This window comes from Schistocerca americana, chromosome 11 (genome assembly GCF_021461395.2).
Source record: "Schistocerca americana isolate TAMUIC-IGC-003095 chromosome 11, iqSchAmer2.1, whole genome shotgun sequence".
Classification (NCBI taxonomy): Eukaryota; Metazoa; Arthropoda; class Insecta; order Orthoptera; family Acrididae; genus Schistocerca; species Schistocerca americana.
In genome coordinates, this window is record NC_060129.1 from 79,450,158 (window position 1) to 79,477,490 (window position 27,333).

At 47.0% G+C, this 27,333-nt stretch overlaps 1 long non-coding RNA gene across 1 annotated transcript in view; it reads left to right on the forward strand.

The window, feature by feature from the left end:
* The window catches only part of LOC124554178, a 146,147-nt gene that overhangs the window by 25,304 nt on the left and 93,510 nt on the right, over window positions 1-27,333 (forward strand). The window contains exon 2 of the long non-coding RNA XR_006968274.1: window positions 15,444-15,561. This is a non-coding gene — a long non-coding RNA (uncharacterized LOC124554178). The remainder of the gene's footprint in view (window positions 1-15,443; window positions 15,562-27,333) is intronic.

The window sequence follows — 27,333 nt, forward strand, 5'->3', positions numbered from 1 at the left end:
GGAGGGCAGCGTGGAGGGTAAAAATCATAGGGGGAGACCAAGAGATGAATACACTAAGCAGATTCAGAAGGATGTAGGTTGCAGTAGGTACTGGGAGATGAAGAAGCTTGCACAGGATAGAGTAGCATGGAGAGCTGCATCAAACCAGTCTCAGGACTGAAGACCACAACAACAACAACAACAATCTAGTGACTGACTAAAGTTACTGAAATACACAGGGAAGTTTATTTATTCGCTTCGTTAAGTTTTCTGTCGATGCTAGAGATTGTTTATGCTATAAAGTTTATTTTAAACTCTTGCGAATTTTGTAAACATTAGTCACTGAAAATGGCAAAAAATGGCTCAAATGGCTCTAAGCAATAGGGGACTTAATGTCTGAGGTCATGAGTCCCCTTAAACCTAACTAATCTAAGGACATCACACACATCCATATCCGAGGCAGGATACGAACCTGCGACCGTAGCAGTCGCGCGGTTCCAGACTGAAATGCCTGGAACCGACCGCTCGGCCACAGCGGCCGCCTTTGAAAATGGCATTTCGGAGAAAAATTATGCGAATAAACCGGCCAAGATTTATGATGTACTTGAATGTACAAGTGATTTTATTGACATAGAACACGGTAAAATATTAACGATTCTAAAAGTTAAAGTGATAACGATATTTCGGTAAATAAATTTATAAATCATAGTTCGTCGCAGAGGAGTCTTTGGATTCTGAAAGTGAAACACCTCTACTCATTCGTTTGGAAAAATTGAAAAATACTACAGATGATGGCCGGTTGAGACTTACGCCTCCAGAGAAATATTTTGTAAGTTTAGGTTTCATTCGGAGAAATGTGGGGTTTCAACTTGGCTAAAAGGCCTAGCGAACATTTTAAATTATTTTTTCCGCCAGACTTACGGTACATGACGTTTTTCATGGAATTTGCAAGGAAATTAATGCATGGAATGATAAACCTTGGATTAAAATGTATAAATTTACTTAGTTAACCTAGTTTTGAGGTTCTTTAACTGTTAATAAGTGTCAAAACATGCAAAATCCAAAAATTTTCATAAATTCCCAACTTTTGGGAACCTCCCACGGCCAATGAAATATTCCCGCCAATATTCCCACTGGGGATATAGCCGGCCCACACCACTAACCCATTGAATTACAGACCCATATAACTCACATCAATTGGCAGTATGTTTTGGAGCATATACTGTACTCGAACATTATGACTCACCTTGAAGAAAATGACTTATTGATACATAACCAACACGGATTCAGAAAATATCGTTCTAATGCAACACAGCTAGCTATTTATGCCCATGAAGTAATGAGTGCTGTCGACAAAAGATCTTAGATCGATTCCATATTCCTAGATTTCCAGAAGACTTTTGAAACCGTCCCTCACAAGCGACTATTAATCAAATTGCGTGCATATGGAGTATCGTCTCAGTTGTGTGACTGGATTCGTGATTTCCTCTCAGAGAGATCGCAGTTCGTAGTGATAGACGGTAAATCATAGAGTAGAACGGAAGTGATATCAGGCGTTCCGCAAGGTAGTGTCATAGGCCCTCTGCTGTTCCTGATTTACATAAATGATCTAGGTGATAATCTGAGCAGCCCCCTTAGATTGTTTGCAGATGACGCTGTAATTTACCGTCTAGTAAAATCATCAGACGATCAATACCAATTACAAAATGATCTAGAGAGAATTTCTTTACGGTCCGAAAAGTGGCAGTGCTTCCCAGGTTTAATGCGCCGGTGAAGCTGTTGTCCCTCGTTATCGCTCAGCCTGTGTGCGTGTAAAACAGCATGAAACGTATCCTTTATGACCGTACTTGACTTTACGGGAGACAGCTTGGATTCCGCTCCACGTGAGACGAAATCCAATAAGATTGTAGCAAATGCGGAAGAATACATGGCGTAATGTTTACATCAGGTCTATTCTTATGTTGAACAGAGTACAGCAAGGGCGACTTGTCTTTAACGTGAGTGCATTGGTGACCTTGACGACGGCCCAAGGTCACCGGTCGCTGGCCACCTGTTCCAGTCTTATATGACTGCCCAGGCGAGAAAAACTTCTTCGCGATCGTGTTTACCGCTACGCATGCTACAGCACATCATAAATTTGTCCGCAGATGGTTACCGAAGCATTGTACAAGACGACTATAGCTCCGTAACGTTCACACTAGTTTCTAAAGTACCTCTTCTTTTCCGCCACATATTCTAGCTACATTTGTGTGTACGGAGGAGCATACTCAGCTACCCGTAAATTTTCCTCTCTACCAGATTGAGATTTTCACTCTGCAGCGGAGTGTGCGCTGATATGCAACTACGTAGCGGATTAAAACTATGTGCCGGACCGAGACTCGAACACGGGACCTTTGCCTTTCGCGGGCAATTGCTCTACCATCTGAGCTACCCGAGCATGACTCAAGCCCCGCCCTCACAGCTTCACATCTGCCAGTACCTCCTCTTCTACCTTCCAAACCTTACAGAAGCTCTCCTGCGAACCTTGCAGAACTAGCACCCCTGAAAGAAAGGATATAGCGAAGACATGGCTTAGCCACAGCCTGGGGGATGTTTCCAGAATGAGATTTTCACTCTGCAGCGGAGTGTGCGCTGATGTGAAACTTCCTGGCGGATTAAAACTGTGTGCCGGACCGACTCGAACCGGAACCTTTGCCTTTCGCGGGCAAGTGCTCTACCAACTGAGCTACCCAAGCACGACTCACGCCCCGTCCTCACATCGTTAGTTCTGCCAGTACCTCGTCTCCTACCATCCAAACCTTACAGAAGCTCTCCTGCGAAACTTGCAGAACTAGCAGTCCTGAAAGAAAGGTGGAGCACTTGCCCGCAAAAGGCAAATGTCCCGGGTTCGAGTCTCGGTCCGGCACACAGTTTTAATCTGCCAGGAAGTTTCCTCTCTACCCTTGCATTTGTGAATGGCGCCTGTGTGTTAGCTTTATTTTCTCGAATTTTCTCGTCGTGGTCTTAACGCGAGTGACAGGAGAGTGGGGGGTGGGGAGGGGGGAGGACTAAGAAGTTTGGCCTTGCGGTTCTGGGCGCTACAGTCTGGAGCCGGGCGACCGCTACGGTCGCAGGTTCGAATCCTGGCTCGGGCATGGATGTGTGTGATGTCCTTATGTTAGTTAGGTTTAATTAGTTCTAAGTTCTAGACGACTGATGACCTCAGAAGTTAAGTCGCATAGTGCTCAGAGCCATTTGAACCATTTGACTAAGAAGTTATTCGACCTTGTTGGACAGTCTGTCTTGAAATTTCAGCAGTTGCTCTCTCCCTGCTGGAGAGCGCATCTCTTACAGCACGTGTTACTAGAGTATGCTGAGCAGCTGCGTAACATTCTCACACCGACTAAACGGTCCCCTGACGAAAACGGGCACTTCCTCTTTGAATCTTTTGTTCGTCTTCTACTGACCCAAACTCGTAAGAGTCCCTCGACGATCTATTAACCCGAACTCTTAAGAATCCCAGATCGACCTACATCTGCATGTTTACTCTGCATCTGACGTGTTTCTAGCAGAAATTTGGTAGAACAACTTTCACGATGATTTTTTTTATCAATTGATGATGGTTTTCTATCAATTGAGGAGTGCTCAGAACTTTCCCTAGGCACGCCAACTGCTGGTCTGGTGGCATTCTGCAACTGCTCCCGACACCATATCACATACACTATGTGATCAAAAGTATCCGGACACCTGGCTGAAAATGACTTACAAGTTCGTGGCGCCCTCCATCTGAAATGCTGGAATTCACTATGGTGTTGGCCCACCCTTAGCTTTGATGACAGCTTCCACTCTCGCAGGCATACTTTCAATCCGGTGCTGGAAGGTTTCTTGGGGAATGGCAGCCCACGGAGTGCTGCACTGAGGAGAGGTATCGATGTCGGTCGATGACGCCTGGCACGAAGTTGGCTTTCCAAAACATCCCAAAGGTGTTCTATAGGCTTCAGGCCAGGACTCTGTGCAGGCCAGTCCATTACAGGGATCTTACAGTCGTGTAACCACTCCGCCACAGGCCGTGCATTATGAACAGGTGCTCGATCGTGTCCGAAGGTGCAATAGCCATAACCGAATTGCTCTTCAACAGTGGGAAGCGAAAAGGTGCTTAAAACATCAATGTAGGCGTGTGCAGTGATAGTGCCACGAAAAACAACAAGGGGTGCGAGCCCATCCATGAAAAACACGACCACACCGTAACACCAGCACCTCCGAAATTTACTGTTGGCACTACACACGCTGGCAGATGACGTTCACCAGGCATTCGCTATATCCACACCCTACCATGGGATTGCCACAATGTTTACGGTCCTTACACCGAGGGAGGCGTCATTTGACGGAGTGATTGGCTTATGAGCAGCCGCCCGACCATGAAATCCAAGTTTTCTCACCTCCCACCTAACTGTCACAGTACTTGCAGTGGATCCTGATGCAGTTTGGAATTCCTGTGCGACGGTCTGGATAGATGTCTGCCTATTACACATTACGACACTCTTCAACTGTCGGCGGTCTCTGTCAGTCGACAGACGAGGTCGGCCTGTACGCTTTTGTACTGTACGTGTCCCTTCACGTTTCCACTTCACTATGACATCGCAAACAGTGGACCTAGGGGTGTTTAGGAGTGTGGAAATCTCGCGTACAGGCGTATCAGACAAGTGACACGCAATCACCTCATCGCGTTCTAAGTCCGTGAGTTCCGCAGAGCGCCCCATTCTGCTCTCTCACGATGTGTAATGACTACCGAGGTCGCTGATATGGAGTACCTGGCAGTATGTGGCAGCACAATGCACGTAATGTGAAAAACGTATGTTTTTCGGGGTGTCCGGATACTTTTGATCAAATAGTGTATATAGAAAAAGAAGTTAATTAGTTTGGAACTATGGCGTGGACACACTTTAGTCAACATGTCACTGTAGATATTGTGATTTAGGTTATGACCTGTTCGATATGCCATCATTGGCGATGATGTGGCGCACACGAATAACGAAATTCTCGATGACCCGCTGGCTGAAGCGCCGGAACATCGATGCTCCTGAATGGCTGCTTTCAACTCAGCATAGGGTTTGGCGTTATAGGCATACACCTTGTCTTTAATATGGCCCCAGAAAAAGCAGTCGCATGCTTTCTGGTCCAGAGATTACGGCGGCCAATCGAGTGCGTCCGGCTACACCAGAGCCAGAATGCGCTCCCCAAACTGCTTCTCCAGGACATCAAACACTCTCCTGCTTCGACGAAATCGAGCTCCGTCTTGCACGAACCACATCCTATCAAAATCAGGCTCACTTTGGATAATGGGGATGAAATCGTCTTCCCAAACCTTCCCATACCGTTAGATAGTCGCCGTACCATCGAGGAATAACGCAGCGATTATTCCGTGACTGGACACTGCACACCACACCGTGACCTGTTGAGGCTGAAGACTTCTCGATCGCGAAATGCGGATTCTCACTCCTCTTAATGCACCAGTTTTGTTTATTGACGAACCCATCCAAATGAAAGTGGGCTTCGTCGCTAAACCGAACCGTACTGCGCATAATAATCCCCATCATGCCCCTCGTCCAATCGTGAAGTCTGAACTTCGTAACGCAAACCGTTCAGAAGGTGTGACGGTTTTGTTTCACGTAGTTCAATAATTGTCATCCTGTAACTTGGTACAGAGCCAATTCGTAACAGTCACGCGCATGCGCCTACACTGGTAGGGTGGACGTAACAGGTAAAACAAATGTGCACAGACATGACCTATCCGTTGTGGGCTGAACCATTGTTAACGGATGCTTAGTGAATCAAACGCGACGGTATTTTGTCTTACAAGAAGGTTGGACGAACGAGCGAATAGACATTCTCACCTCCAGATGTCTAAATCGTTCAAATGGCTCTGAGCACTATGGGACTTAACATCTAGAGTCATCAGTCCCCTAGAACTTAGAACTACTTAAACCTAACTAACCTAAGGACACCACACATATCCTTGCCCGAGGCAGGATTCGAACCTGCGACCGTAGCAGCAGCGCGGTTCCGGACTGAAGCTCCTGGAACCGCTCGGCCACAACGGCCGGCCAAAGAAGAGGAAAGAAAGTTGTTGGCCATTTCGCCTGCTGCGGCCTGGTCGTCTTCTGGGCTGTAGGGAACCACGCCGCTGGTACGGGCGGCCTATTGCCCTGTAAAGCCCTGTACAGGGAAAGTACAGCCAACTGGCCAGTGGCCGCCATTTTGGGCCCACTGCGCCGATGGTGACACATTGACTGCTGCAGCATATTTAGCCGTGTGTATCAAAGAAATGTACTCGACCATCTAATGCACTGCTAAAACTGATCTGTCGCTTCAAACGCAAAATGTCGGACATGTAGCAATAACAAAATCTCAACAAATTTAAGCTAAATAAGTCAAAAGCATTTGTTGTGGCGAGCATGAAATACACTTTTTTTCCGTGTTATCCTTTATTAATAGCGAAAGCAGATTTCGCAGATCTTGTTGCGATATCGAGTTTGAACACCTGTTTCCGTAATTACCTTTAAATTCGTGCTATCCAATAGTCAGCAGGACAAAAGGGGAAGCAATATGAGTTCGCAAGTGCAAGAAAAACTTCATGGCCGATTTAAAGCTCTATAGCAACTTACTTCTAGTTCCTGCTACTCGTTACTACGAAAATTCGCCGAAATTCTCTTTTGCTATACGAAAAAAGCATTGGATTCAAATATATATGCGCGGTACCTTAATAGTAAGGATTAACGTGCCTATAAGATTGCCCATCCTTTATATTTTTGTCAGACCTACTCCAAAAAATTGTGTTTGCATATTCGTCTATGACATTAGGAGAATGATTACGAAAGTAGAAGAGAATACAATGTTTTTACAATGTGTTCGAATAAAACAAGGCCTACAGTCAAACGTAAGCTATCGGAAACAAAAACAACTATATTCATAGTAATACACTGTACATTAACGGCGCTGTTGCAACAGTAACACCAGTCTCATGGTAACGATAATAGTTACTCAGTGTAAAGGTCGTCGGTTCGGTACTTGCCCAGTGCAAAACAAAACGTTCTTTTGTACACTGCCGGCCGTTGTGGCCGAGCGGTTCTAGGTGCTACAGTGAGCAAGCGCGCTGCTGCTACGGTCGCAGGTTCGAATCCTGCCTCGGGCATGGATGTGTGATGTCCTTAGTTAGGTTTAAGTAGTTGTAAGTCTATGGGACTGATGACCTCAGATGTTAAGCCGCATAGTGCTCAGAGCCATTTGAACCGTTTGGTTCGGTACTTGCACAGTGCAAATCAAAATTTTTTTTGTAGCTTAAACTGTGCGGAACAAAGCACAATTTACTATTGTGAGCACCGTCAATACAAGTTTAAATCATACTGCACAGTCAATCAGGTCAAATTTTTTACCACTCACGATAACTTTGTACGGTACCACTCAGTATTTTTCGTTTTATGTGCTAACAGTGCCAGTTTTATCCCTAAGGTTTCTGTTTTGTATTTTAATTACCATTAAACCACCGTGTTAGCTATTCTGTTTTTTTTTTCCTGTTCGAATTGATTGGGAACTAAGTAACAGAAATGTAAAAAGGAGACAAAGACAAAAGGCCAGAAATGAAAGAAATTAACTCAGTGGTTAATTCGAGTGCCTGGAACCTTCCCCATTGCGGCCAATATTCTCCTTGTTGCATCTCTGCCTTCGGAAGGAGTTCTGTACAGTTTTCCTCCCTTTTCGCCTCGAAACGAACAGCCAAAAGCACATCACCGAGGCATTAGCCTGCTTGGAAGATACAGAACACTTCCTATGCTTCACACGTAACGCTTGGGCAGACAATGGCTGCTTATGTCACGTGACGCGGCCTCAGCCAATCCTGAACTGAGGACGATGGCAGACGCAGGGGAAGAGGATGGCCACACTTTAGTTTATACAGAGCTTTATTGCGCTGATAGCGTAGCAGTGTCGGTTTGCAGGCTGCAGCGGCGCCGCGGCGAAGGCGGCGCGTGCCGGAGCGGGGCCTGGAGACTGCAGGCGAGGCCAGCCGGTGAAAGTGGTTTCTCCAGCCCGCACTCACTCACACACACACGGCCGCTGGACAGCGCCGGCCTCGCCTCTGGAGTCTGCCAGAGCCGTCAATAAACTCCGCGAGAACCGCTCTCCCGCACACACACACTCTGCTGACCTGCACCCTGTGCGTTCGTACGCCGTGTCTCACTGGGAGAAAACACAAACGTTTCCATACATACAGGGTGTTTCAAAAATGACCGGTATATTTGAAACGGCAATAAAAACTAAACGAGCAGCGATAGAAATACACCGTTTGTTGCAATATGCTTGGGACAACAGTACATTTTCAGGCAGACAAACTTTCGAAATTACAGTAGTTACAATTTTCAACAACAGATGGCGCTGCGGTCTGGGAAACTCTATAGTACGATACTTTCCACATATCCACCATGCGTAGCAATAATATGGCGTAGTCTCTGAATGAAATTACCCGAAACCTTTGACAACGTGTCTGGCGGAATGGCTTCACATGCAGATGAGATGTACTGCTTCAGCTGTTCAATTGTTTCTGGATTCTGGCGGTACACCTGGTCTTTCAAGTGTCCCCACAGAAAGAAGTCACAGGGGTTCATGTCTGGCGAATAGGGAGGCCAATCCACGCCGCCTCCTGTATGTTTCGGATAGCCCAAAGCAATCACACGATCATCGAAATATTCATTCAGGAAATTAAAGACGTCGGCCGTGCGATGTGGCCGGGCACCATCTTGCATAAACCACGAGGTGTTCGCAGTGTCGTCTAAGGCAGTTTGTACCGCCACAAATTCACGAAGAATGTCCAGATAGCGTGATGCAGTAATCGTTTCGGATCTGAAAAATGGGCCAATGATTCCTTTGGAAGAAATGGCGGCCCAGACCAGTACTTTTTGAGGATGCAGGGACGATGGGACTGCAACATGGGGCTTTTCGGTTCCCCATATGCGCCAGTTCTGTTTATTGACGAAGCCGTCCAGGTAAAAATAAGCTTTGTCAGTAAACCAAATGCTGCCCACATGCATATCGCCGTCATCAATCCTGTGCACTAGATCGTTAGCGAATGTCTCTCGTGCAGCAATGGTAGCGGCGCTGAGGGGTTGCCGCGTTTGAATTTTGTATGGATAGAGGTGTAAACTCTGGCGCATGAGACGATACGTGGACGTTGGCGCCATTTGGACCGCAGCTGCAACACGGCGAACGGAAACCCGAGGCCGCTGTCGGATCACCTGCTGCACTAGCTGCGCGTTGCCCTCTGTGGTTGCCGTACGCGGTCGCCCTACCTTTCCAGCACGTTCATCCGTCACGTTCCCAGTCCGTTGAAATTTTTCAAACAGATCCTTTATTGTATCGCTTTTCGGTCCTTTGGTTACATTAAACCTCCGTTGAAAACTTCGTCTTGTTGCAACAACACTGTGTTCTAGGCGGTGGAATTCCAACACCAGAAAAATCCTCTGTTCTAAGGAATAAACCATGTTGTCTACAGCACACTTGCACGTTGTGAACAGCACACGCTTACAGCAGAAAGACGACGTACAGAATGGCGCACCCACAGACTGCGTTGTCTTCTGTATCTTTCACATCAGTTGCAGCGCCATCTGTTGTTGAAAATTGTAACTACTGTAATTTCGAAAGTTTGTCCGCCTGAAAATGTACTGTTGTCCCAAGCATATTGCAACAAACGGTGTATTTCTATCGCTGCTCGTTTAGTTTTTATTGCCGTTTCAAATATACCGGTCATTTTTTAAACACCCTGTATATATGACGGTAGTATCTGTTCCCGAAAGAACAGTTACCGTTGATGACCATGCAGCTTTGCTAGAAACGAAATGATAATTAAATGGACACCCTAGCTGCAAACAGGCGTTGATGTACTTCATTGGGTACACGTTGAAATTACATCTATTAGGCGCACAACGAATGTAGTGGTGTGGACATGTTGGGAATGTGGGGCTCACGGGGAGCGTGCAAGGGATAAGTCCCTCCCTGCAGGCGCACTATCCCCTGTGCCCTCGGTGGCTCACATGGAACGCCGGCACGGTAGCCCAGCGTGTTCGCTCAGAAGGTTAGCTGCCCTCTCTAATAAAAAAACTGAGTTAAACGATCAACAACGAACTTCAACGGATGTCATACGACGTCCGCCCCGAGCAGATGCAACGAACGAAACCGAATTAAAAAAAAAAAAAAATGGATAGAGCGTCTGCCATGTAAGCAGGAGATCCCGGGTTCGAGTCCCGGTCGGGTTACACATTTTCAACTTGTCGCCAATGAAGTACATCAGTGCCTTTTTGCAACTAGGGTCTCCATTTAATTATCATTTCAGAAACATTTCGGTTACCGCTCGATCACAGATCTGAAAACACTAAATTTTTTTTATTTTTTTTTTATTTTTTGCAGCGCTTCCAATTCAAAACACATGAGCGGGGTTACGAAAAAGTGTTGCGCACAAACTGAAAGATGTAATACGGGAATCTAAAGAAGGGATTTGCGGTGTTGCGCTGGCCGCGGTGGTCTCGCGGTTGAGGCGCTCAGTCCGGAACCGCGTGACTCCTACGGTCGCAGGTTCGAATCCTGCCTCGGGCATGGATGTGTGCGATGTCCTTAGGTTAGTTAGGTTTAAGTAGTTCTAAGTTCTAGGGGACTAATGACCTCAGAAGTTAAGTCCCATAGTGCTCAGAGCCACTTGAACCTTTTTTTTTTTTTTTTTTCCTGCATGGAATTGGTTGGGTGCAGAAACTATGTTATACACTGATCCGCCAAAGAAACTGGCATAGGGTTGCGTTGTTTGAGGAAGGAGACAACACAGCGAGGTCATCGGCCTCATCGGATTAGGAAAGGATGGGGAAGGAAGTCGGCCGTGCCATGTCAAAGCAACCATCCCGGCATTTGCCTGGAGAGATTTAGGGAAATCAGTGAAAACCTAAATCAGGATTGCCGGAGGCGGGATTGAACCGTCGTCCTCCCGAATGCGAGGCCAGTGTCTAACCACTGCGCCACCTCGCTCGGTTGAACTGGCATAGGCATGCATATTCAAATTCAGAGATATGTAAACAGGCGGAATACATCGCTGCGGTCGGCAACGCCTATACAGGGTGGTCCATTGATCCTGACCGTGCCAAAGAACGAAACTAGTCTAGCTTGAAGGGGGAAAGCAGATGGCGCTATGGTTGGCCCGCTAGATGCCGGTGCCATAGGTCAAACGGATATCAACCGCGTTTTTTTTAAAATAGGAACCCCCATTCTTTATTACATATTCGTGTAGTACGTAAAGAAATATGAATGTTTTAGATGGGCTACTTCTTTCGCTTTGTGACAGATGGCGCTGTAATAGTCACAAACATATGGCTCACAATTTTAGACCAACAGTTGGTAACAGGTAGCTTTATGTTCAGCAGAACATAAGCAACCACGTGAAGAAACTTCAGGTAACGAAACAGAAATGGCTGAAGAATATTCTGCACAAATTCGTTCTGTACATAGTGACAGTGGTACTGATGGTGGTACTAATAGTGTGGATCAGTCATCAAAGTTTTTTTTGCGGAAAGTGTAGATGCTATTAAAATGGTGATATATATTTTATTAATACTCATTTGTTCCAAGTATGGCCCTATGGCCAGTTGGTCGGCGACCATTCACCAGACGTTTTCAATTGGTGAGAGATCTGGAGAATGTGCTTTCTGTAACCAGAAAGGCCCGTACAGGACCTGCAACATGCGGTCGTGCATTATCCTGCTGAAATGTAGGGTTTTGCAGGGATCGAATGAAGGGTAGAGCCACGGGTCGTTACACATCTGAAATGTAACGTCCACTGTTCAAAGTGCCGTCAATGCGGACAAGACGTGACCGAGACGTGTAACCAATGGCACCCCATACCATCACGCCGGGTGATATGCCAGTATGGCGATGACGAATACACGCTTCCATTGTGCGTTGGCCAAACACGGATGCGACCATCGAGATGCTGTAAACAGAAGCTGGATTCATCCGAAAGAATGACGTTTTGCCATTCGTGCACCCAGGTTCGTCGTTGAGTAGAGCATCGCAGGCGCTCCTGTCTGTGATGCAGCGTCGAGGGTAACCGCAGCCACTGTCTCCGAGCTGATAGTCCGTGCTGCTGCAAACGTCGTCGGACTGTTCGTGCAGACGGTTGTTGTCTTGCAAACGTCCCCATCTGACGTGGCTGCACGATCCGTTACAGCCGTGCGGATAAGATGCCTGTCATCCCGACTGCTAGTGATACGAGGCCGTTGGGATCCAGCACGGCGTTCCGTATTACCCTCCTGAACCCACCGATTCCATATTGTGCTAACAGTGATTGGGCCTCGACCAACGCGAGCAGCAATGTCGCGATACGATAAACCGCAATCGCGACAGGCTACAATCCGACCTTTATCAAAGTCGGAAACGTGATGTTACGCATTCCTCCTCCTTACACGTGGCATCACAACAACGTTTCACCAGGCAACGCCGGTCAACTGCTGTCTGTGTATGAGAAATTGGTTGGAAACTTTCCTCACGCCAGCACTTTGTAGGTGTCGCCACCGGCGCCAGCCTTGTGTGAATGTTCTGAAAAGCTAATCATTTGCATATCACAGCATCTTCTTCCTGTCGGTTAAATTTCGCATCTGTAGCACGTCATCTTCGTGGTGTAGCAATTTTAATGGCCAGTAGTGTATCTCTTTTACTGGACATTTAGTCATAGCTCTTACGTTATGCATTTTAGAGCCCATGTTTGCTATACAATCTTTTTTTGTTTTGGTCCATATTAACACCTTTCAAAATACGGAAAGCAAAGAGCTTTCAGTGGAGAGATATGTTTCACAGTATCGAAGAAGTGCTCAGGTCTCTTGAGGTATGCGTTTCAGAGCCCCTGTTTACTGGACATTTTGCTTTGAATGATCATTTCTGTCATATCCTTGAATATGAACCATTCCTCATGGGACATTGCATATGAAAGTGATGGTTGTCAGCTTCCTAAAGCTGTTGTCTGAACTCTAATCAAAACACTTGTAAGAGGTATGCGCTGCCTGCGACAGGAGAATCGCTGACCAGAGAGCAGTGTTGACTGCAGTACGAACTGTGTAACTGTAGCAGTTAGTTGTGGTGGCTAGTCGCTTCTCTGAGGTTGTCTGCGCTTGTCTGCAGTCCGCTCTGGTCGGGAATCTGGAGATGGAGTATTATTGTAAAAGGTAAAGAAGCAGCGTCGCGCATATCTAGTAATGTATCTGAACTGTCATCCAAATGTTTTAAAAATGTCCTAATAATAATTTTGGCAATATAAAGTATTTTTTTTTTTTTAAAAGCATTCATTTCAAAAAATCAGTTGCTTCCTTTCACGAATCACAAATGTATGGGCCAGCATTGCACGGAGCTGTGCCAAAAAAATTTTTTAGGTAAGAGCAGATATATTCGCCGTTTTTATTGAGGTAAGAATTTTTGCTTTTTATTCAGAATGATCTTACAGGCCCACGACGCAGCACTGCTGTCGTCCAAATTTTACCAGGTTACTGAATTTATTTTTTATTACGAGGTTTAGGAATTTTTCTGTTTCGAGCTTACATTAAATGGGAAACAAATTTTGTGTGGAGGTTAAATGTGAATGAATTTCTGTAGAGAGGTTACACTAAATTAGAATCACATTCCTTATTCATATTTAAATAAATTTCAATTATTTCGTGTGGGGAGGTTACACACTACATATTAGCCCAGAGATACAATTAGCTCTGTACCCGCCAGGTTACTTCCTGGACCCAGGTAGGCGCACTGGCCACCCAATGAGGGCCGGTGTGCCGCAGCCTGGATGTGGTTTTTAGGCGGTTTTCCACATCCCACTAGGTGAATACTGGGCTGGTCCCCACGTCCCACCTCAGTTACACGATGTGCAGACATTTGCAACACATTCGCACTATTTCGCGATTTCCACTAGATGCGGACAGCTGGGGTACACTCACTCCATGTTGGGGTGAAGGGGGGTATGGGGTGGTGGCAGAAAAGGCATCCGGCCACCCCTTGAAGTTAACCGTGCCAAATCCGTCCTTATCCCTACCAACCCCTCGCTCGATGCTGGATAAAGACAGTAGCCGAAAAAGCATAAGATAAAATTAGTTGTATGCCACTTGGCCATCCCCATTGGTGTGTAGCACTATTTGTGCGAATGCTGGACGGGTTGCGAGTTGTGAAGCAAAATTTTCTAGAGAGAAAAACTTTTAAATAAAGGCAAATTTATTTGTTTATTTAACGAATAAATAATTTAATAGTAACTAATAATAATAACACACTGTAACACGAAAAAACGAATATATTTGCAACTGTGTACACGTTAAACATGTTTTTGTGGGGCAGTGCCACGAGAAGGTAAGTACTGATGGCACCGCTCGCAGCTAGGGTGACCAGATGCAGTTGTTTAAAAAGGAGGACAAACAGCTTCAAAATGGAGGACAAAGAAAGAAAAACGAGGACACGTCTAACGGGTCAACTGCAGGTGAGGATACCACCCGTCAGCTTTGGACAAGTCACGTGACTGCCGGGAATTACCGGTAAAACTAGTAGTTGATTGTTACTGGTGGTCAGGTGGTGACTAACTGAGCAATCCAAAAAAAAATAAAAACATTGATTGTCGTGACAGTGTGGCGTCAATTGTTTTGTTATGTCAACAACACGGAATTGTTTACAAAGCGAAAAACGTAAGAGCATTCACCTCCTTTCATTCGACGCACCGCTCCCAATATCTACAATTCAAGCAGCAGCTGACGACATGTAAACTGTACTTTAACCTTCCGAATACAAGTAAACTGAGTGACTATGAAACAATGAAATAAAACCATGAAAGTTAATCTGTCGAGTTATTTCTTACCTCTATTGGCCACTGAGACGTACATTCCAGCTCCACATATCTTACATTCCGCTTCAAATTCATTTCTCCCTTTCTTGAAAGCCGGATATTTGCAGGAAAGGACATCAGAAAATGTACACTTTCGTATAGGCATAACTAAATATTTTACGTAACTCACTCGGTTAAAAATTACGCTCACAAATCACACGTGCACTACAGGAAGCCAAGCCAATACAAAGCGAAGATACGAAACGAAAATTTTAAATAACCGATATTTGCATTCGCTTAGGTCGATCAACGATCCTTGTGCCACCTACTAACACCACCTTCGTGCGTGTTTATCATGAAAGCTGTGACAATAGTAGAAGTATTTAAGTTATTGTAAATTTAACTGTATTATGCTCAAGTTTACAAAAAAGCCGGACACTGTAAAAATCCGCCCGGACCCCGCAAAGAGCTAAAAAGGAGGACATGTCCGGATTAATCTGGACGTCTAGTCACCCTACTCGCAGCTTATTTTCACAACGTCCCTACTGTGTATTCTACAAACCGTGGTTGCGAGTGTTCGCTCAGTTTTTTTATTGTTTTTGCGTAGGCGCTGCTGAGAGCCTGTCTGCCGCCATGTTGGCCCTGAACATCCTGTGCCTGAAGCGTAGGCGCTCCTCCAGCTGGGCGCCCGCCGGGGGATCCCCGCTGTCCGGCAGCGGCAAAGGGTAAGTACCTCGCAGGCCTGCCAACACCCGCACAGCGCAGCTGAATGAAGTCACTCTACCGGCAGACAAAGTCTGAGCCGTGTATAGGTCTGCTGTGCGTTCTCGCGCATGGCTTCACTGTTCGTTACAAACGATTACTTCACTGCGTAACCCAATTTCTAACATGACCGTTGTTCTTCTTCCCCATCGATGGATCTTCACATCGCCTGCAATCTGATGTCACAGTTATGTTGCCCACTTTTTTTCCCAATAGTCCCAAAATCTTAGCCAACACACTGTCCTTCTCTGTACAGTAGCACTTACACACATCCTCAATTATTTTTTTGATATAAAAAAAATGGTTCAAATGGCTCTGAGTACTATGGGACATAACATCTGTGGTCATCAGTCCCCTAGAACTTAGAACTACTTAAACCTAACTAACCTAAGGACATCACACACATCCATGCCCGAGGCAGAATTCGAACCTGCGACCGTAGCGGTCACGCGGTTCCATACTGAAGCGCCTAGAAACGCACGGCTACACCGGCCGGCTTTTTTTAAATATATTCCAACCTGTCTTCCCCTACAGTTTACATCTACTGCTCCCTCTAGTCTTAACACGTGTCCTATCACCCTGTCCCTTTTTCCCTGTCAGTGTTTCCTACGTATTATTCTTCTCGCTGATTCTGTGGAGAATATTATTCCTGATCAGTCCGTCTAATTTCCAACAACCTGGTTTTCCCACAGTCCATGTTTCATTTCAATACAATACTGTGCTCCTGACGTACGTTCTCGTAAATGTCTTCCTCAAATTAAAGCCAACATAAATACCAATACACTTCCTTTTTCACCATTTTAAGCTGAAAGGTGGTTGAAGTGAGTGGACTTTTGTGATATGAACAATGATGTGCCTTTTCCTTAAATATTTACATTTGTGTGATTTTCTTAGAAGCTTTTTCGTGAGGGTATACCTACAACACAGAGTGAATTTAGGAATTCTGTTGGCAAATTTACACTTCTGTCACGATTCACCACTCTACCTGTGGATTTAAATATTTTCCCCCTTGTGCTGTATTCTGTATTCGATGATTTGTTTGTTGAACCACATCGATTTTTGTTGCTAAAATTGCTCATTAACACACACAATTTATTCAGCCCTTCTCCATAAATGGATACACTTTTTCGATAGTTGTTCCTTTGTCATTATTTTGTTGCATAACTCATAGCTTAAGAGGATTTTGCCGGAATCTGGACCAATATGACATGTGCAGTCTTCAGGTTGTGTTTTACAAAATTAAAGAACATTCTAGTATACTGTAGAACATTCGTTGATATGCCAGAATATTTGTGAGGGAAAAAAACAAAAAAAAGTTTTGCATCACCTCTGTTCCGAGAGTTGCGGAACCTGTACCGAAAATCGGAATAGAGAGGAACATAAACTTCATTTTGCCGGCCGCGGTGGTCTCGCGGTTCTAGGCGTGCAGTCCGGAACCGTGCGACTGCTACGGTCGCAGGTTCGAATCCTGCCTCGTGCATGGATGTGTGTGATGTCCTTAGGTTAGTTAGGTTTAAGTAGTTCTAAGTTCTAGGGGACTGATGACCACGGCTGTTAAGTCCCATAGTGCTCAGAGCCATTTTTTAAACTTCATTTCCGCCCTTTTTACTGCTCATGAAAACCACACATTGCATGTTGTACCACCATACAGCGAGACCTTCGGAGGTAGTGGTCTAGATTGCTGTAAACATCGCTACCTCTAATACCCAGCGGCAGACCCGGGTTCGATTACCGACCTTGCTACAAAATTTTCTTCGCTTCTTCAGTCTGTATGGGGCCTACATGATGGTTCAAATGGAGCTAAGCACTTTGGGGCTTAACATCTTCGAGGTCATCAGTCCCCTAGACTTAGAACTACGTAAACCTAACTAACCTAAGGACATCACACACATCCATGCCCGAGGTAGGATCCATGCCCGAGGTAGCAGCCGCGTGATTCGGATTGAGGCGCCTAGAACCGCTCGGCCTCCATGAATTCACATCTGTATGAGACTAGTAAAGTCTCAGAAATTGTGTCATTTAATATGAATGAGTTAATGTGTCAAATAACTGACATTAAGCAAGTAACTGACAAAAAGTTTGAAACTATTTTAAACTTTTTGGAAGTCTAGATCTACATCCATATTCCGCAATCCACCTGACGGTGTGTGGCGGAGGGTACCCTGAGTACCTGTATCGGTTCTCCCTTCTATTCCAGTCTCGTATTGTTCGTGCAAAGAAAGATTGTCGGTATGCCTCTGTGTGGGCTCTAATCTCTCTGATTTCATCCTCATGGTCTCTTCGCGAGATGTAAGTAGGAGGGAACAATATACTGCTTGACTCCTCGGTGACTTCAACAATAGCCCGTACCGAGCTACTGAGCGTCTCTTTTGCAGAGTCTTCCACTGGAGTTGATGTAGCATCTCCGTAACGCTTTCGCGGTTACTAAATGATCCTGTAACGAAGCGTGCTGCTCTCCGTTGGATCTTCACCATCTCTTCTATCAAACCTATCTGGTACGGATCCCACACTGCTGAGCAGTATTCCAGCAGCGGGCGAACAAGCGTACTGTAACCTACTTCCTTTGTTTTCGGACGGCACTTCCTTAGGGTTCTTCCAATGAATCTCAGTCTGGCATCTGCTTTACCGAAGATTAATTTTATATGGTCATTCCATTTTAAATCACTCCTAATGCGTACTCCCAGATAATTTATGGAATTAACTGCTTCCAGTTGCTGACCTGCTATATTGTAGATAAATGATAAGGGATCTTTCTTTCTATGTATTCGCAGCACATTACACTTGTCTACATTCAGATTCAATTGCCATTCCCTGCACCATGCGTCAATTCGCTGCAGATCCTCCTGCATTTGAGTACAATTTTCCATAGTTACAACCCCTCGATATACTATAGCATCATCCGCAAAAAGCCTCAGTGAACTTGTCATCCTCAAGGTCATTTATGTATATTGTGAATAGCAACGGTCCTACCACACTCTTCGGAAGACTTCTCTCCTTTGAGAATGACGTGCTGCGTTCTGTCATCTAGTAACTCTTCAATCCAATCACAGAATTGGTCTGATAGTCCATATGCTCTTACTTTGTTCATTAAACGACTGCGGGGAACTGTATCGAACGCCTTGCGGAAGTCAAGAAACACGGCATCTACCTGGGAACCCGTGTCTATGGCCCTCTGAGTCTCGTGGACGAATAGCGCGAGCTGGGTTTCACACGACTGTCTTTTCGAAACCCATGCTGATTCCTACAGAGTAGATTTCTAGTCTCCAGAAAAGTCATTATACTCGAACATAATACGTGTTCCAAAATTCTACAACTGATCGACGTTAGAGATATAGGTCTATAGTTCTGCACATCTGTTCGACGTCCCTTCTTGAAAACGGGGATGACCTGTGCCCTTTTCCAATCCTTTGGAACGCTACGCTCTTCTAGAGACCTACGGTACACCGCTGCAAGAAGGGGGCAAGTTCCTTCTTCTCAGTATCAAGCACTGGATTAGTATGTTATGAGTAATTTTCGCTTAGTTTTAAGCAAACACTGTTCCTCACGTATCTGAGTGTTTATGATGTCGTATTTGCTGAACTGTGTGTCTCGTAAAGACAGCGGCGGATACGCCCCTCCCCCCCCACCCCATTGCCACCCGCGCCGCCCCCGCCAGTCAGCCCGCACGCTATTCGTTCGTTTCTTTCGACAGGACAGCTGGCTCGACTGAATCGAGTTACCGAGTAGTTGTACTTTCCTATGTAGCACGCTCGTCCGCGTAATCGTACACTACTGGCCATTAAAATTGCTACACCAAGAAGAAATGCAGACGATAAACGGGTATTCATTGGACTATTATACTAGAACTCACATGTGATTTCATTTTCACGCAATTTGGGTGCATAGATCCTGAGAAATCAGTACCCAGAACATCCACCTCTGGCCGTAATAACGGCCTTGATACGCCTCGGCATTGCGTCAAACAGAGCTTGGATGGCGTGTACAGGTACAGCTGTCCATGCAGCTTCAACACGATACCACAGTTCATCGAGAGTAGTGACTGGCGTATTGTGACGAGCCAGTTGCTCGGCCACCATTGACCAGACGTTTTCAATTGGTGAGAGATCTGGAGAATGTGCTGGCCAGGGCAGCAGTCGAACATTTTCTGTATCCAGAAAGGCCCGTACAGGAACTCCAACATGCGGTAGTGCATTATCCTGCTGAAATGCAGGGTTTCGTAGGGATCGAGTGAAGGGTAGAGCCACGGGTCGTAACACGTCTCAAATGTAACGTCCACTGTTCAAAGTGGCGTCAGTGCGAACAAGAGGTGACAGAGACGTGTAACCAATGGCACCCCATACCATCACGCTGGGTGATACGCTATTATGGCGATGGCGAATACACGCTTCCGATGTGCGTTAACCGCGATGTTGCCAAACACGGATGCGACCATCGTAATGTTGTAAACAGAACCTGGATTCATCCGAAAAAATGTTTGGCCATTTGTGCACCCAGGTTCGTCGTCGAGTACACCATCGCAGGCGCTCCTGTCTGTGATGCAGCGTCAAGGGTAGCCGCAGCCATGGTCTCCGAGCTGATAGTCCGTGCTGCTGGAAACGTCGTCGAACTGTTATGGTTCGTGCAGATGGTTGTTGTCTTCCAAACGTCCCCATCTGTTGACTCAGGGATCGAGACGTGGCTGCACGATCCATTACAGCCATGCGGATAAAATGCCTGTCATCTGGACTGCTAGTGATACGAGGCCGTTGGGATCCATCACGGCGTTCCGTATTACCCTCCTGATCCACCGATTCCATATTCTGCTAACAGTCATTGGATCTCGACCAACGCGAGCAGCAATGTCGCGATACGATAAACCGCAATCGCGGTAGGCTACAATCCGACCTTTATCAAAGTCGGAAACGTGATGGTACGCATTTCTCCTCCTTACACGAGGCATCACAACGACGTTTCACCAGGCAACGCCGGTCAACTGCTGTTTGTGTGTGAGAAATGTGTTGGAGACTTTGCTCATGTCAGCACGTTGTAGGTGTCGCCACCGGCGCCAACCTTGTGTGAATGCTCTGAGAAGCTAACCATTTGCATATTAAAGTATCTTCTTCCTGTCGGTTAAATTTCGCGCCTGTAGCACGTCATCTTCGTGGTGTAGCAATTTTAATGGCCAGTACTGTACTTAAACCTAAATAACCTAAGGACATCACACACATCCATGCCCGAGGCAGGATTCGAACCTGCGACCTTAGCGGTCACGCGGTTCCAGGCTGAAGCGCCTAGAGCCGCTCGGCCACACCGGCCGGCTAGGTGCTCTTGAGTGCAACCGCTAAGCTGGTCTGTGCTGCGGAAGCAGGCATGGGGCATGTAGAGGGAGGCTGGCTTTTATTCTGTCTAGAGCGGCGATTTCGTGAGAGTTATGTCACAGCGCCCACACACACACAGAGTCGCAGTACGTGCGACCCTGGCACGCAGCCCAGGAATGCCGGCAGGGCTGGCTTTATTTCCTAGCCATGTAGCGCAGTCTGCCCAGAACAAGGTCCACCAAGGCCGCGGTGCTTAGTGACTCAGCCGGCTCCGCCCTGTCCAAATACTGACGGCGGCAACTGCTTTTCATTTCATTACCCAGTCTTCACACCACAGCCAACTCATGCGGCACCCCCCTCCCCTCCCAAAATCTCTTTTACATCACAACTGGGAAGCTGACCAAAAGCTGCGAATCGTATTCGTAAGGCCTCCATGAATTCGAAACACAAAGTGATGCCTTACACGGCTCGCTCGATAAGTAATACCTACAATTTCTTCTACAGCCATTAAAACGCACTGAAGATCCAAAGAAACTGGTACACCTGCCTCTAACATCGTGTAGGACCCCCGCGAGCACGGTTCAAAAAAATGGTTCAAATGGCTCTGAGCACTATGGGACTCAACATCTATGGTCATCAGTCCCACAGAACTTAGAACTACTTAAACCTAACTAACCTAAGGACATCACACAACACCCAGTCATCACGAGGCAGAGAAAATCCCTGACCCCGCCGGGAATCGAACCCGGGAACGCTACCGCACGACCACGAGCTGCGGACTAATGTCTGAAGCAGTGCTGGAGGGAACTGACACCATGAATCCTGCAGGCCTGTCCACAAATCCGTAACAGTACGAGGGGGTGGAGATCACTTCTGAACAGCACAATTGCGAGGTATCCCAGATATATGCTCAATAATGTTCATGTTTGGGAAGTTTGGTGGCCAGTGGGATAGTTTATAGTCAGAAGAGTGTTGCTGGATCCACTCTGCAGCAATTCCAGACGTTTGTGGAGTGTAGCATTGTCCTGCTGGAATTGTCCAAGTCCGTCTGAATGCACGATGGACATGGATGGATGCAGGTGATCAGGCAGGATGCTTGCGTACGAGTCACTTGTCAGAGTCGTATCTAGACGTATCAGGGGTCCCATATCACTCCACCTGCACACGTACCACGCCATTACTGGACTTCCAGTTGCTTGAACAGTCCCCTGCTCACATGTCCGCCCCTGGTAGCTGACTGGTGTGTCAATCCTAAGGGCCCGCGTTCTATTCCCGGCTGGGTCGGAGATTTTCTCCGCTCAGAGACTGGGTCTTGTGTTGTACTAATCATCATCGTTTCATCCCAATCGACTCGCACGTCGCCGAAGTGGCGTGAAATCGAAAGACTTGCACCCCGCGAACGGTCTACCCGACGGACGGCCCTAGTCACACGACATTTACATGCAGGGTCCATGGATATGTGAGGTTGTCTCCATACTCGTATACACGTCCATCCACTCAATACAATTTGAAATGACTCGTGCGACCAGACGTTTCCAGTCATGAACAGCGCAATGTCGGTGTTGATAGGCCCAGGCTAGGCATAAAGCTCTGTGTCGCGCAGTCATCAAGGGTACATGAGTGGGCCTACGGCTCCGAAAGTCCAAATCGATGGCCGCGCGGGGTAGCCGCGCGGTCTTGGGCGCCTTGCCACGGTTCGCGCGGCTCGCCCTGGCCGAGGTTCGAGTCCTCCCTCGCGCATGTGTTTGTGTGTGTGTGTGTGTGTGTGTGTGTGTGTGTATGTGTGTTTTGTCCTGAGCGTAAGTTTAAGTTAGAGTAAGTAGTGTGTAGGCCTAGAGACCGATGACCTCAGCAGTTTGGGCCCATGAGAACTTACCACCACCACTCCACATCGCTAATGTTTCCTTGAATGGTTCACACGCTAACGTTTGTGTACGGGCCAGCATTAACGTCTGCAGCTATTTTCGCAATGGTTGCACTTGTATCCCGTTGAACGACCGCCTTCATTCGCCGTTGGTATCGTTCTTGCTGTATCTTTTTGCGGCCGCAGCGATGTCTATGATTTGATGTTTTACCGGATTCCTAATATTCACGGTACACTCGTGAAATCTTCGTACGAGAAAATGCTGACTTCAACGCTACCTCGGAGATGCTGTGTCCCGTCGCTCGTGCGCCGACTGTAACACCACGTTCAAACTCACTTAAGTCTTGATAACCTGCCATTGTAGCAGCGGTAACCATTCTAACAACTGCGCCAGACACTTGCTGTCTTATATAGGCATTGCCGACAACAGAGCCATAATCCGGCCGGTGTGGCCGTGCGGTTCTAGGCGCTACAGTCTGGAACCGAGCGACTGATACGGTCGCAGGTTCGAATCCTGCCTCGGGCATGGATGTGTGTGATGTCCTTAGGTTAGTTAGGTTTAACTAGTACTAAGTTCTAGGCGACTGATGACCTCAGAAGTTAAGTCGCGTAGTGCTCAGAGCCATTTTATTCTGCCTGTTTACGGATCTCTGTAATTCAATTCGCATGCCTATACGAGTTTCTTCGGCACTTCGGTGTACGAGGATCACTCCAAAAGAAATGCACACTATTTATATTTTTTTAATCGATCTTTTATTCTACATGTTTGAAAGTTTTACACTGAGTAGATACATCCTTTACGAACAACATTTTGATTTCTCCACATAATTTCCATCCCTCTCAACTGCCATCTCGGAACCAGCGCCTGTGTACCCGCACGGTAAAATTCTGGACGAACCTGTTGGAGTCACTGTTTGGCAGCGTGCACAAGGGAATCGTCATCTCCAAACCTTGTTCCACGAAGAGAGTCATTCAGTTTCCCAAAGAGATGATACTCACATGGACCCAGGTCAGGACTATAAGGCGGGTGTTTCAGTGTTGTCCATCCGAGTTTTGTGATCGCTTCCTCGGTTTTTCGAGTGACATGTGGCCGTGCATTGTCGTGCAACAGCAAAACATCCTGCTTTTGCCGATGTGGTCGAACACGACTCAGTCGAGCTCGAAGTTTCTTCAATGTCGTCACATACGCATCAGAATTTATGGTGGTTCCACTTGGCACGATGTCCACAAGCAAGAGTCCTTCGGAATCGAAAAACACCGTAGCCATAACTTTTCCAGCAGAAGGTCTGGTTTTGATTTTTTTTTTTTTTTTCCTTGGGTGAATTTGCATGATGCCACTCCATTAATTTCCTCTTCGTGTCTGGTGAAAAATGATGGAGCCATGTTTCATTACCTGTCACAATTCTTCCAAGAAATTAATCTCCAACATTCTCGTACTGTTCCAAAAGTTCGCTGCATACCGTTTTTGTTCTTTCTTTGTAAGCCAGTGTCAACATCCTAGGAACCCACCTGGCACAAACCTTTTTTAACGCCAACACTATCAGTATTCTGCAAACACTTCCTCCTCCTATCCCAACGTACCGTGACAATTCGTTCACTGTGACGCGTCTGCCAGCAGTCACCAATTCGTTAACACTCTGCACATTGTCTGGAGTGTGTGCAGTACGAGGCCTGCCGCTGCGAGGACAATCCTCAATATTGCCGTGCCCGCTTTCATCACGTAACCTGCTCGTCCACCGACTAACTGTACTGCGATCGACAGCAGCATCTCCGTACACCTTTTTCAACCTCCTGTGGATGTTTCCCACTGTCTCGTTTTCACAGCACAGGAATTCTATGACAGCACGTTGCTTCTGACGAACGTCAAGTGTAGCAGCCATCTTGAAGACATGCTGTGACGGCGCCACTCACGGGAACAAAAAAATGGTTCAAATGACTCTGAGCACTATGGGACTCAACTTCTGAGGTCATCAGTCCCCTAGAACTTGGAACTAGTTAAACCTAACTAACCTAAGGAGATCACACACATCCATGCCCGAGGCAGGATTCGAAACCTGCGACCGTAGCAGTCACGCGGTTCCAGACTGCAGCGCCTAGAACCGCACGGCCACTTCGGCTCACGGGAACAGGTTGAAAACAAGCGGGAAGCATGTATCTACACACTGTAAGACTTTCACACATGCAGAATGAAAACTATATGTTTACAAAAATAGTGTGCATTTCTTTTGGAGTGACCCTCGTATATTGTGTGACCCACAGTTTTTCGTGACATTACTGAGGCTTCACACCACACGTAACTCATCCCACACCTCCCTTCGCACCTCGCTCTTTTTCATCAAAACTGCAAAGCCGGCCAAAAGCTGCAAATCGTGTTCGTAAGTTCTCCGTGAACTCGAAACACAAACTGATGCTTCTAGACGGCTCGCTCAAGTCTTTTTCTTAGTTTCGTGGCGGTGGCAGACTACACTTCAGAGTTGATCGTCGCAGAGGGAGCAGATCGAACAGTTCCAGACGACCGTCGCCACGACTTTCATTAGTTGAGACTGCGTCTTTGAACTTTTTCTTTGCAGGAGAGGTGGTGTAGCGCCACTAGATACATTGCCATATTGAAACGACCCCTTAGGAAAATTAATGAATGACTGTGCTGATAAACCTCTTACATTATTTGATTTTGAAACAGCTGAGCAGAACTGAACGTATTCAGACATTTCGCTCTTTACTTATTCTGCTCATCACTAAACTGACACACAATATTTTTTTTAGCGCAACGCAGTCTGACTTTCAATAATCCCTACAAAAGAATGGCCCTGACTAACATTAACCTATACCTTTCACAAATCACTTACCTCATCAAAAATCTTCGTTACTCGAACTACTGCAATACAGCGAGCGCCGCTACTGCCAGCTAAATAAAAGATTCAAACTACTGAAGGCTGTAACTACTGATAGGCATAGTTAGCAAATGAAAGATTTTAATATAGAACAAACAATGTATTTACCTTAATAGTCATAATACACTCCTGGAAATGGAAAAAAGAACACATTGACACCGGTGTGTCGGACCCACCATACTTGCTCCGGACACTGCGAGAGGGCTGTACAAGCAATGATCACACGCACGACACAGCGGACACACCAGGAACCGCGGTGTTGGCCGTCGAATGTCGCTAGCTGCGCAGCATTTGTGCACCGCCGCCGTCAGTGTCAGCCAGTTTGCCGTGGCATACGGAGCTCCATCGCAGTCTTTAACACTGGTAGCATGCCGCGACAGCGTGGACGTGAACCGTATGTGCAGTTGACGGACTTTGAGCGAGGGCGTATAGTGGGCATGCGGGAGGCCGGGTGGACGTACCGCCGAATTGCTCAACACGTGGGGCGTGAGGTCTCCACAGTACATCGATGTTGTCGCCAGTGGTCGGCGGAAGGTGCACGTGCCCGTCGACCTGGGACCGGACCGCAGCGACGCACGGATGCACGCCAAGACCGTAGGATCCCACGCAGTGCCGTAGGGGACCCCACCGCCACTTCCCAGCAAATTAGGGACACTGTTGCTCCTGGGGTATCGGCGAGGACCATTCGCAACCGTCTCCATGAAGCTGGGCTACGGTCCCGCACACCGTTAGGCCGTCTTCCGCTCGCGCCCCAACATCGTGCAGCCCGCCTCCAGTGGTGTCGCGACAGGCGTGAATGGAGGGAAGAATGGAGACGTGTCGTCTTCAGCGATGAGAGTCGCTTCTGCCTTGGTGCCAATGATGGTCGTATGCGTGTTTGGCGCGGTGCAGGTGAGCGCCACGATCAGGACTGCTTACGACCGAGGCACACAGGGCCAACACCCGGCATCATGGTGTGGGGAGCGATCTCCTACACTGGCCGTACACCACTGGTGATCGTCGAGGGGACACTGAATAGTGCACGGTACATCCAACCCGTCATCGAACCCATCGTTCTACCATTCCTAGACCGGCAAGGGAACTTGCTGTTCCAACAGGACAATGCACGTCCGCATGTATCCCGTGCCACCCAACGTGCTCTAGAAGGTGTAAGTCAACTACCCTGGCCAGCAAGATCTCCGGATCTGTCCCCCATTGAGCATGTTTGGGACTGGATGAAGCGTCGTCTCACGCGGTCTGCACGTCCAGCACGAACGCTGGTCCAACTGAGGCGCCAGGTGGAAATGGCATGGCAAGCCGTTCCACAGGACTACATCCAGCATCTCTACGATCGTCTCCATGGGAGAATAGCAGCCTGCATTGCTGCGAAAGGTGGATATACACTGTACTAGTGCCGACATTGTGCATGCTCTGTTGCCTGTGTCTATGTGCCTGTGGTTCTGTCAGTGTGATCATGTGATGTATCTGACCCCAGGAATGTGTCAATAAAGTTTCCCCTTCCTGGGACAATGAATTCACGGTGTTCTTATTTCAATTTCCAGGAGTGTATATAGCAGTTCATGACATCCATTCTTACAAATGTACTCTTTCTGATGGACACACCTCCAGATCATCCGCTCTCAAAACTCCGCCATCTCTCTCTCCACTGTGCAACACTACGCGCTGTTAACAGCCAACTGCCCA